General features: G+C 29.0%; 1 protein-coding gene across 1 annotated transcript in view; it reads left to right on the plus strand.

The window, feature by feature from the left end:
* The first annotated feature begins 7,824 nt into the window (after window positions 1–7,824).
* LOC103572493 (uncharacterized) overlaps window positions 7,825–11,714 on the plus strand; it is a 15,705-nt gene continuing 11,815 nt past the window's right edge. Inside the window, exon 1 of the mRNA XM_053742815.1 lies at window positions 7,825–8,008. The gene's annotated coding sequence lies outside the window, so the exon portion shown is untranslated. The remainder of the gene's footprint in view (window positions 8,009–11,714) is intronic.

Consider the following 11,714-nt stretch of genomic DNA (forward strand, 5'->3'; position numbering starts at 1 on the left):
TTTTTTAATTTGAATAGTTAAGTGCATCAAAAATTATAATACATAAGTTTAACTTTTTTTGTGTTAAAATATAATCACTTTTAAAGGTTACTAATTTTCAAAATGAAATTTGTAATTTTAATTTCCTTAATTGATGAGGAGTTAATTTATATTCAAATTATACAATCAAAATGGATTACATTTTGCCATTAGGTCGTAGCTAACGTTTCGTTCAAAATTCAATCTCATGTCAGAATAAAGTATATTATATTTAGTGACAATACACGAGTAAGTACTGTTGTTCCTAAGTTGCATCAAAGACATTTTTACAAAATGTTATTAAAATCATACTGATACACTGTTAATCAGTCGGCTTTTCCATTTCTTCGGTTACTTTAATTACAATCGGCATGTAAATTAGACTGTGCGAATTATTAGTTATATAGAATTGAAGAATAATATTCGATTCGAAACTAAAATGTTATATATATATATATATATATATATATATATATATATATATATATATATATATATATATATATATATATATATATATATATAAATTAGACTGTTCCAAATGAGGGGTCTATCTTTATTTGTTTGATGATCATTGAAAAATTGAAAGGGTATCTTAAAATATAGTAACAGTTAAAATTTGAGCTGTTAATATTGATATTTAGAGGTGGCTATTGATAATGTTTCGATTTTTCATTTAGTAACATAGTAAAAATAACATAAATTTCGGAAAAATCAAAATGGAAAAAATCTCTTTTTTAACATTTAATAGCAAATTTGCTGATTCACAAAAACGGTCATTTATAATTTTTGCATAAATTTAACCATTCTCAAGGTATCCGGAGTCAAAATATAATAAAATTCAAAGAACTTGTTGCTTGTTCTGAATTTTACACCATGTCAACCAATGAGAGTTCAGAAATTTTCAATACATTTTTTTGTAGAAAATTGAATACTCTACAAAAAGATCTCTTATCATTTTTTAATAAATCCATCTGTTTAAAAGTTATTGGAGCTTGAAGTCAAGTTAAAGTGAATTTCGAGATCTTCATACTTTTCTGGTGAAACTATCAGATTTATAACAAAATGTTATACGGTCTTTTTTGTTGACAATTTTACTATCTACAAACTATTGATAGTCAATTTTTTTCAAATTCACGTTGTTTTCTAGTTATTTTCATCTCAATTTCAAGCTTGATTCCGCGAAAACCGTGGCTCAAAAAATTACTTTGCTGAAAGATCATTAAACAAGAGATTTCAAGCTTCAATTTGCTTTTTTTATTTCTTCGATACGATCATTTTTTACGGAAATACAGACTTTCAAAAATCGCTAAAAATTTTTTGAAATTTTCTTGTTCCTTTAATTCTTTGAATAAGTGTATCAATATTAAGATCTCAAATTTTAACTATCACCATATTTTAAGATAGCTTTACGATTTTTTAATGTGCGTAAAGAAAAAAAAAGTCCCCTAATTTGAAACAATCTAATATATATATATATATATATATATATATATATATATATATATATATATATATATATATATATTTATTAGATTGTTTCAAATTAGGGGACTTTTTTTTTCTTTATATATATATATATATATATATATATATATATATATATAAAACTAGGGTGTTTCGTTTGAAACGACTATTTTTTTTTTCTAGTCCACCAACAGAATAATGTTCTAAATACAGTAGCCACAAATTAATATAAATGTTGAAAAGTAAAAATCGTGATAAAAAAATTGAAAAATTGAAATATAAAATAAATAAAAATATTTGCGATTTAATAATTGGCAAAAAAAATGTTCGCTCATAACATTGGTGCAAAAAAGACCGATGGAAACATTTATTAAGTAAAAAAAAGAGACCACTATTGTTACGTCCTCGTCACCCTTCAACACTTTACCGTAATGAACCTATCCAAAAATATCATTATTATTCTGGGAAATGCTTAGCATGTACAACTCATATGGACCATTCCCGTATGATACCTTCATAAAATCTATACTTTAAAGGAAAATGTAAATTTATTTTGATTACTATGTATATGTATATGATTCGAAGAGTGTACACATATATATATATATATATATATATATATATATATATATATATATATATATATATATATATATATATATATATATTTGTACATAAGAGATACATATATATATATATATATATATATATATATATATATATATATATATACTTATATATAACTTTTATTATCAAGAAAATGCAGTACACATAGGAATAAAGGAATCTTCTACCAAGAAATAAATAAGAATAAGGCAAATATTTGTAGCTGCACATATACAAATAATTCATGTGCGTATACATACATATCACAATATTGTGTATATGCACATATGGAAGTATATGTGTAGGTATAAATGTGATTTAAATATTAGATCCCAAAAATAATTATTTACAATAAATTAATTTAAACACAGATACTAAATTTAAGAAATAATATGTGCATGTATAACATACACTAAACTTTGCATGTATGAAAACATACAAACCTTCTTTTCTATATACAATTAAATTTATAAAAATATTTTTTTTTTATATATATATTTAATACATAAATATTGCATGTATGACATATATACATAAAACATTTAGATGCAGCATGCATAAACATAATTTAATTAATTTTTAATACACCATCTTTGTACAAAAGAGAGCATATGAGTAGGTGAAACAAAACATGAGTGGGCGTTAGGAATACCATGCGGTAACCCGAGTACCGGGCGGAGTAAAGCAATAAGAGCAGGGCCCAAGAATAAAGAAAAGAAACGCCCGCAGCCAGAGTAAGCGACCAACTTACTCTTGCTGCTATCCTGATACTAAAAATCGAGAAAAGACAGACCAGAGTGCTGTAAAACCCTCAAATTTAAAAACAAAATTACCAAAATAGTAAATTTAATTATTATCTAGTATCTATCATATTTTGGCTTTGTAATATTTAAAAAGTATCCATAATTTTAAATAATTTATTCGTTAATAAATTTATCAGATGACGACAGCGTCTCAGATTTGTTAAAATAAATGTGATTGCTGATAAAGCATATCGTATTTATTTAAATAAATAAAGGTTCCCGGTATTTCATCTCCGATAACGCCGGAAGAGCTGGATCATCGATAAATTTTTGATGATTAAAACAATAACTATGGGAGAGTGTTTCTGCGTTTTTTCTCATAGCCCCTACCATGGGGGTCCATCTTATGTTACAATGTAAATAAAAGTCACTGCAGCCGCTAATTAATCAGTTCGTTTTTACACTTCGTTACTGCCGGGTGTGACCCCGTTTTGAGTTTTTTTTCTTAAGTACAGTTTCGTGTGATTCCATTTTTATACGAGAATTTTTCATTCTCATTCACGAATTCCATTTTCATACGAGAATTTTTCATTCTCATTCACAGATTTCAATTTTATACGAGAATTTTTTTTTCATTCTCATCCAGGATTTCAATTTTATTTCGAGGATTTTCATTCTCATCTAAGGATTCCAAGGATTTCATTTTCTTTCACGGATTATAATACATTAAAATTTTATTCACGGATTTCTAAATGTAACATAGTTAAACGGATCATCTCAAGGATACATCTAAAACTCAACAAAATCGGTTAAATAAAATTCATTTTTTTCCCTTCATTAAAACACTAAAAGAGTGCAGTGATTTTTCTTTACTTGTGTTATATGGGCAATTAAAACAAATAAATTAAAATATTACTCATAGAAGATCTATAAAATTTGGTGAATTTAAAACAAGTGTGTGAAATGTAAAATTTAGAATTTCTTTTCCAGTTTTACAACAATAACAGGTAACGATTTTTATTTGGTTTACGAAAGTATGCTCTCTTTCCCTTTATTTAATACAGAATTTGTGAACAATTTGTGAACAATTGTTTTTTTTTTTCCTAAAAACACTAAATAATTTTATAAATAAATTTAGTAAACAGACATTGCATGTCAATTTCTTTTAACAAACCTTCCACACAAACCATAACTACTAATACGAACAAATAGAACTAACATTAATTTTAAATAATAGAATCTAATAAAATTTGAGGTTTCGTTAATTAACTCAACTTAGTTGAGTTATCCGACGGACAGAATCGAAGGTTATTAGATGGAGAGAAAATCCATGATACACATTTAACTTAGAATCATCAAAACTGAAATTAACGAATACTCTTTACATTAAAAGAATTTATTTTTCATACATAATCAACCTTCCATATATAGCTTTGTTTTATATGAAAGAGTTTTATAATTTTCGTTTATCTAAATATTTCAATAAATTAATATTTTGTTTTCTTTATAATTCAATTCATTTTACAAGAAAAATTCACGATGGAAAATTTTGTTTTACTGCAATTCTTATTCTAAACATTGTTTTCCTAATTCTATTCAATTTTATTTTTACAACCTATTAATAAATAAAATCTTTTTATTATTTTTCATTTATTCGAATCAATCCAAGATACATTAAACAAAATTTGTTTTTTTCTTTTGAATTTTCTTCAAAGGTTTTGATTTAAATAAAAACAGGAATATATTCATAATCCATTATATAAATTTTTAAACTCATTTTGATGTTTCAATCGTAGTCCGTTTGCAAGGTTGAACAATGACTTTTTCAATGACCATTGACATGTTTTATAAGATTTCATAAAAGGTTGATTTTACCCCTTTTTGGTAGACTTATCATTCAGTCTATGGTTGAAAAATTATTGTTTCCAAATCTTGCTGGAAATCAGCTATTCACTGCCTGACTCAGTAAATTAGAATCTTAATAGAACAAAGATTTTCCACTTAGCCTTTTTTTATAATTTAAATTCAATTTACTTCCACGAAAATTTGTTTTATTATTTTAAGTAAATCCACTCAACTCAATAAACCCGTACCTAACACCCATACCTTTTTTTTTGCAATCCATACTCCCCTACTATCAAGGAAAATAGCTATCTCAAACTTTCCAAAAAATACACAATGATGAGTGATAGCAACTGAGAGATCGACCTGGGTTGGTCAATGATCCATTCGTTGATTCACTGAGTGTATTAAAAATTTTCCTATCAATTCATTATTTCCGTTCTATCAATTTAATGCTAGTAAAACAATAAATAAATAAGAAGAATCCCAATCATTCAAGTCAAGTAAAACATCTAATTGCGAGTCAGTAAGTGAATTCTGCATTGCTAAGTCAGGAACAAATTGATTACTTTATCTTTCTCTTCTAATTACTATTATTATTTCTGAGAGCGTCTTTCGGGACAAATATCGTTATAAAAATGTTTTCGAACAGAGTCAATGGCGCCGAAAGTACGCCAGCCTAGGGGCTCTGATCCAAAACCTAAATATTGTGATTGTGACTCCTGTACGGAGTATGACAAATTGTGTTTTGGTGAACGTTACCACCAACCACTAATCAGACCTAATTTGCCCTTCGTAAGGAAAGTCACTGTCCTTTCAAAAAACTTTAGGGTTAAGAAACTCAAATACAAACTGATCCTGATCACTGAGGTCGAGAGGCCCATACCTCTCATTTACATCGGCGACGCGGATCCAAGGTTCCATTTTTATGCCGATAAATTCCTGTCCGGACCTTCTCAGCTGGAGCCGTACACGGGGGTTCCTGACGACCACATAGAACTAATAGTCTTGGGGTAATTTTTAAAGGAAAAGGTACCCTTTTTAAAATCGGTCCCCTTTTTCCACCAACGTAAGTAGAAATAAAATTTTTAACTCATTTTTCGAGATCAGGGATCATTCCTAGGAATCAGTAGATTCCTAAAATATAAAATCTCTTTTCCCCATTGTCCCAATTACCATCGGGACGTAACATAAAAATGGTGACAGCGGTGGGATATTCTCTGATCTATATGGGGATTTAAAAACATAAAATAGATTGAAAATTTTATTTCAAGCGTCAATTTAAAGGGTTTTCTCCAGAACCCTACAATTTATTTTGGAACTTGTGTAATCATTTCAAGAACTTAATAACTATCTGACAAATAAATTGGTAATCGATTCAAAAAAATTAATTAATTAAACTTAAGGTTTATTAGTTAACTTCGTTTTATCGATTGCCAGTTGTATTTTCAGCTGTTTGAATAATATCTTATGAATTATTTTATGAAATACAAAAGTTATAAAACAATTACATTTGAATAGTGTTACGTCCCAATTACCATCGGGACGTAACACTATTAACTTTTAAATTTGTATAAAATGAATGCTATAAATTTGGATAAAAAAAATTTTTTATAATTTTTCAAAAAATTTTGGATTTTATATTTTTCATATATTTTGTAGATATTTTAATTTTATATTTACTACTATGTGTTATGCATTGCCCATGCTCTTTAGATATTATCACGTAATAAAAATTCAAAATAATCATAACTTTCTCAAATTGATTTTTTTACTTTTTTAGCTATTGATGCTGTTTTTCGGCAACTAATTCAGAGTGTGTTTCTGATATGAAGAAGTAGTAGAACTGATGAAGCGAAATTTTGTTTATTTTCACAATTTCTAAAATTTTAAGCTTTCGATTCGTCTGATTCTTGAGACAAATTTAAATTCCATTAGTATTGTTGATTTATTGGATTTTCATTATTTGTTGCGACAGATAATGAAGTCAATTTTGAACTCATGAGTTAGCTGACACCAGAATTATTAAGAGAGATAATTCCTGGTGCCAAGTTAAGAATGAAATTTTCTAAAAATGGACAAGCCATTTTCGTCCTGAAATTTCACGTGAAACATCAAATGTCCCTCTGATACTGAAGTTTGTGAGTGAACTAATAAATTCTTTACACATTATTGTTTATGTAAAATCCACTCTTCTAAATTTACATTAGTATTCTTATTTTAACTTATAGAAAGAAAATGTTGAGACTCCAAACAAACTCGTTTGGGAGAATCCCTTCTAGAACCATGTACTTAAATCATTGACAATCATCGATACTAGTTATTACTAATAAATCTATAGTTGAATCAGCTTATTACAGAACATATACTGAGACACAAACTCTTAGCCACAAAGTAACTTTGAAACCGAAATAAGTACTTCGCACGCAACTTTCATAACTATTTTTTTTTTTTTAATAAAAATATTAACTCATTAACTTCACTTATAATGTCATATATACTACAATCCCAGGAATAAGTCTGTCACGATATTTAAATATCGCGGCAGTCTCACATCAAGTCGGTAGGCAACAGATGACAGCACACGCTGTTCACACGTCTCTTCATACATTATTATTATGATTATTTTATTTACATGCATAATTTTATTTTAGTTATTATTTTATTTTTATTAACTCGATTTGTTATGCATAAGTTGTGTTGTAGTCAGGAAAATTCACTGATTAATACACGCCTATAGTTGAATTTTTAGGATGCTGGGAAAATAGTCATGCATTTGTTTATATGCTTGTAATTATCATAGTTGGCCGGCGCATGCGCGTCGACGCAACAGTTGGCATCGTTAAGTTTATTAAATCATCAATAAATTACGGGTTATCACGCATAAATCATTGATTGATTTGGCATCTTATGGCACTTCTAATTAATAATGCGGGAAAAAAATGGACATTTAGTGTGGGGAACAAGTGAAATTACACAGATAACATCCCATACGTTGGTGGGGGTACTAGTTGAGTATTAGCATGAGATGGCTATAAAACTCCATTGGTTAAAGTAAGAGAGAAATATAAAGAAAGCGCTAGCTGAGGTTCCGACATGAAATTCACGTGCTGCCATGGTCAGACGTGGATAAACAGCTGTACGAGCAGTGTGTGTGCCTGTTGCTGCTATCTTAAATATTATTTGTGAGACGCCATTTGCGTTGTGTGCAAATACGCTAAGCATTCATTCGCCATTTGGTTTTATTGTGACAATTATTGTGGGCATAAGTAGTATCTGAGACTTGTAGCCACCAATGGATCCCGTAAAAGTTTTATACATTGATGACGACTGTAAGTACCTCTGACTAATTCATTGGCGTGTAATTTTGCTTTCCTGCGCTGGTGGCCATTTGGACTCGCGTAAGAGTAAGAGAGAGATTACATTCCGAGTATTAATAAAATTCACAAGCATATGAGGAAATGAATGATCATTAAACTCAGTGAATATTAAATTATCAAGCAAATTTATTTATTGTTTATTACTATCCAATAGTGATTTCGGAAATTATTTGAGTATTATTTGTTATTATTTATTGAAAACTGTACCCAATTACTATTGAAAACTGTATGCAATTTATTTCTAAGTAATTTATTATTATTATCATTATATTTATTTTTGAGTTTATTAGTATTTCATTGGTCACGGGAAAGTGATACACTGGTCTTGCAAATATTAGCCATAATTACCTCGAGTTTAATATTTAGTGGCATGACTATTATCATTACCTGACAATAGTGTTATCGTGGATACGGCGTAATATTCCCCAGTGGAAAATTTCTAAGAATTACTCAGTGGAAATATTTACAAGTTGTATTGAGATTTGTATTTTATTGTTGTATTATTGTTGTATTTTATTTTCTAATTGCGATGAACACATGTGAGTGATATAATAATTTATGACCACTGAAGTCTTATTTGAGATTAATATTATTGAATTATAGGGATAGTTTTATTTGGTTACTATCACATGCGAGTGACGCACTAATTCATGACTATTAAATTATTATTTGCAAAGTATTATTACTTAAACATATTTTACTGTCACGTACGAGTGATACATGCATTAACATTATTGTGCGCAATATCTTTTTATTTATACGGCAGTATCATTTTTTTATATCTTGCATTCGCATACGATTATTATTTTGTAAGTGAACTATTATTATTTTTATATTTGATATTGTTTATTGGATATGCGATACAACTGAGTGTTAACTTTATAATTTAGATTATAATTTGGAACAAATGGTCATCAACCCGGTATTAATTTAAATTTTATTTATTTACAATACCGCTATCTTTTTCTTGCTTTCCTTTTCCAAAAATCTGAAACTGTTACCCTGTCATTTATGTTTATTTTCATTTTCATTTTTCTCCGTTGTATTTATTTTGAGTTAATTTTGTTCGTAGGGTACACGAACTGGCGCCCAACTACGATATCTAACTCAGCCTGAGCAGAGCTGTGCGTCCAGGGAGATTCGGGATATCTCCAGGTGGGACTTTGGCTGTTACTATTTTATTTTTTTCAGTCTATTTGGCACCAACGGAGAGCCATAACGGCTATTGAGCACTAACCACACTCCGCCGTGGGGCGTGTCAAATAGAGGAGAACGTTATAAATCATTAGCGTCCATCATGCATTAATCTTATGCATGATCATGCCGGACCAAGCATGATCAGGGTTTGACAAAGCATACTCGTGGCTCAGTAAATCATTTGGTTTATGTAAAAAAAACTTTTAGAAAATTAAAACTGATGTAAATAATTAAATTTAAAGTAATGTAACTGTAAATTAACTTATCGTGTTGGATTTGTTTCATAGTTAGTGCTAACTGTCTGTTAGCAGCATTCGAAAAGAAACAGTCTTTACAAATCTATATAATTGTCATAGGAACCTCAATTACAAATTTTAAAGCAAATTATATTATTGTGGATGAAATAATTTACAAATTAGAATCAACACTAATAGTGCTAGATTTTGCTTTTGAATTATTTCATGTACTACATGCCTCGTATCCTCGAGCAAGTAAACGATTATGAACGGTTATGCAAGTAAGTTTGTATCGAGTTGTTACAAAATTGGATCTGAAATCTTCGATTGAAATCGTCAATTATATGAAAAATAAGAGAAAACTACAACAATCTAGTACAAACGAAAGTATAACTAAATCTAAAAAGTTAAAAAAAAAAAATAATTTTCAGTGAGCTCACTAATTTTTTAGATTTCACCTAGATTTAAATATATTTTTCGATTGATAATTTTTTATTTGAATAATAAACATGAGAGTACAGTAATTAAAGCTCATTTGTAAGCTCTATTTATCCTGCGAAAATTCTTAAGACTTATGTTTAATAAACCTATTAATTATCGTATTGGAAGTTATTTGCTAACTTGATACTTGATATTTTTAAATACTGATATTCATGGATTAATTTAATAAATTTAAGTAACTATGAAGTAAAAAAGGCTGAGCGCCGAATCGTTGAAAGACTTTAATTATTGCAACTAATTTACTAAATTTTGTTTTTTATAATATTATTCCGAATTGTTCTTTCGCATTACTGTTATTTTAGAATTTACAATCATTCATTAACTAAAAATTTGAAATTAATCAATAATTAAAAATTAAACACCAAATATTTAATAACATTTAGTAGTTGAAACTGATTTACTAAATTTTATTCTTTATTTAAGTACTACTCATAAATGTGGATGAGCGTAACTAGTATTTTAGTATTCATATTCATATAGTACTCGTGTAAAAAAGTTCGGGAATTTCGGCGGTGAGTTGGCAGAAATCCTAAGGAGTTCAAATTTGTGTAAAAATAGGACTTCCGGATGATTTCCACATGAAAACTAGATACGCAATTTCATCGTGCCGGATGGTGAGAATTTCAATCAAAAAAATCTGTCAATCGGTTGACCCTGCGGGCCAGCCCTAAAACTTCCCGCTCTTTGAGGTCGAAAACATTGTTGTGAATACATTTTCGAGACTTCAAGCTCGAAAACACTATTGTATGCCACTGTTTTCGGAAAAAACCGTTTTTTAGCATTTCTTTCTCCCACGATATCTTACGAACGAATTAATCGATTAAGATGGTTTAGAAGGCAATCGACGCGTTTTAATTAATTCTTGTGCTGATTGGATCTTGGAATCGATCGATGAAGCCATTTCTGAAAAATTTGAAAAAATAAAAAAAAATTTTTTCGTTTTTCGTCCATATCTTAGAGTCTATTTGATAGATCGATTTGAAATTTTCAGACAAGTTGACGGCCAAAATACTCTTTTGATTGCCACCTCAAAGATTTTAATCGGTCAGTTCATTAAAAAGGTATGAAGAGTTTACATCCACACACACACACACACACACACACACACACACACACACACACACACACACACACACACACACACACACACTTGGGCATCCTTCTGAAAATAGTCAGAATAGCTTCCTAGGACCTCAAAACCTCGACATCTGATGAAAACTCGATTTTCGAAAATCGAGTTGAAACCAATAACTTCCCGAATTTTTGAAAATTAATAATTTTCTTAGCGGGAAGTTAAGAAAGTAGTATCAGCTGAACGTACATCATTGCAGCATGAAGCAGTTAAAATAAATAATGTAAGATTTCCAAGATAAAAAAAAGGTCTTATCACGTCACGGATTCCTAGTAAGATCTTAGTAACATCTGGCGAAAAAGTACATGAGTAGCCGAAAGGAAATTTTCTATTCATCGGCTTGCTTGTTATTACAATAATTCATCGGAATTCGATTGATCTTTAAATAAATTGACAGGTATTTAATTTATACTGATGCCCTAAAACTTCGTTTCGATCACCTGATAAATTCTGGAGGGATTCTTATAAAGCTCTGACGAACTTTCAGCCGATCTCTAGCAGAAAAGTATATGAATATTCAATGAATTATTCTTGAAATAAAAAATAAAAATTCTTGATTCAGTTTTTTGCCAATAATTCATCAGGATTCGAT

This window comes from Microplitis demolitor, chromosome 2, assembly GCF_026212275.2.
Source record: "Microplitis demolitor isolate Queensland-Clemson2020A chromosome 2, iyMicDemo2.1a, whole genome shotgun sequence".
Lineage (NCBI taxonomy): Eukaryota > Metazoa > Arthropoda > Insecta > Hymenoptera > Braconidae > Microplitis > Microplitis demolitor.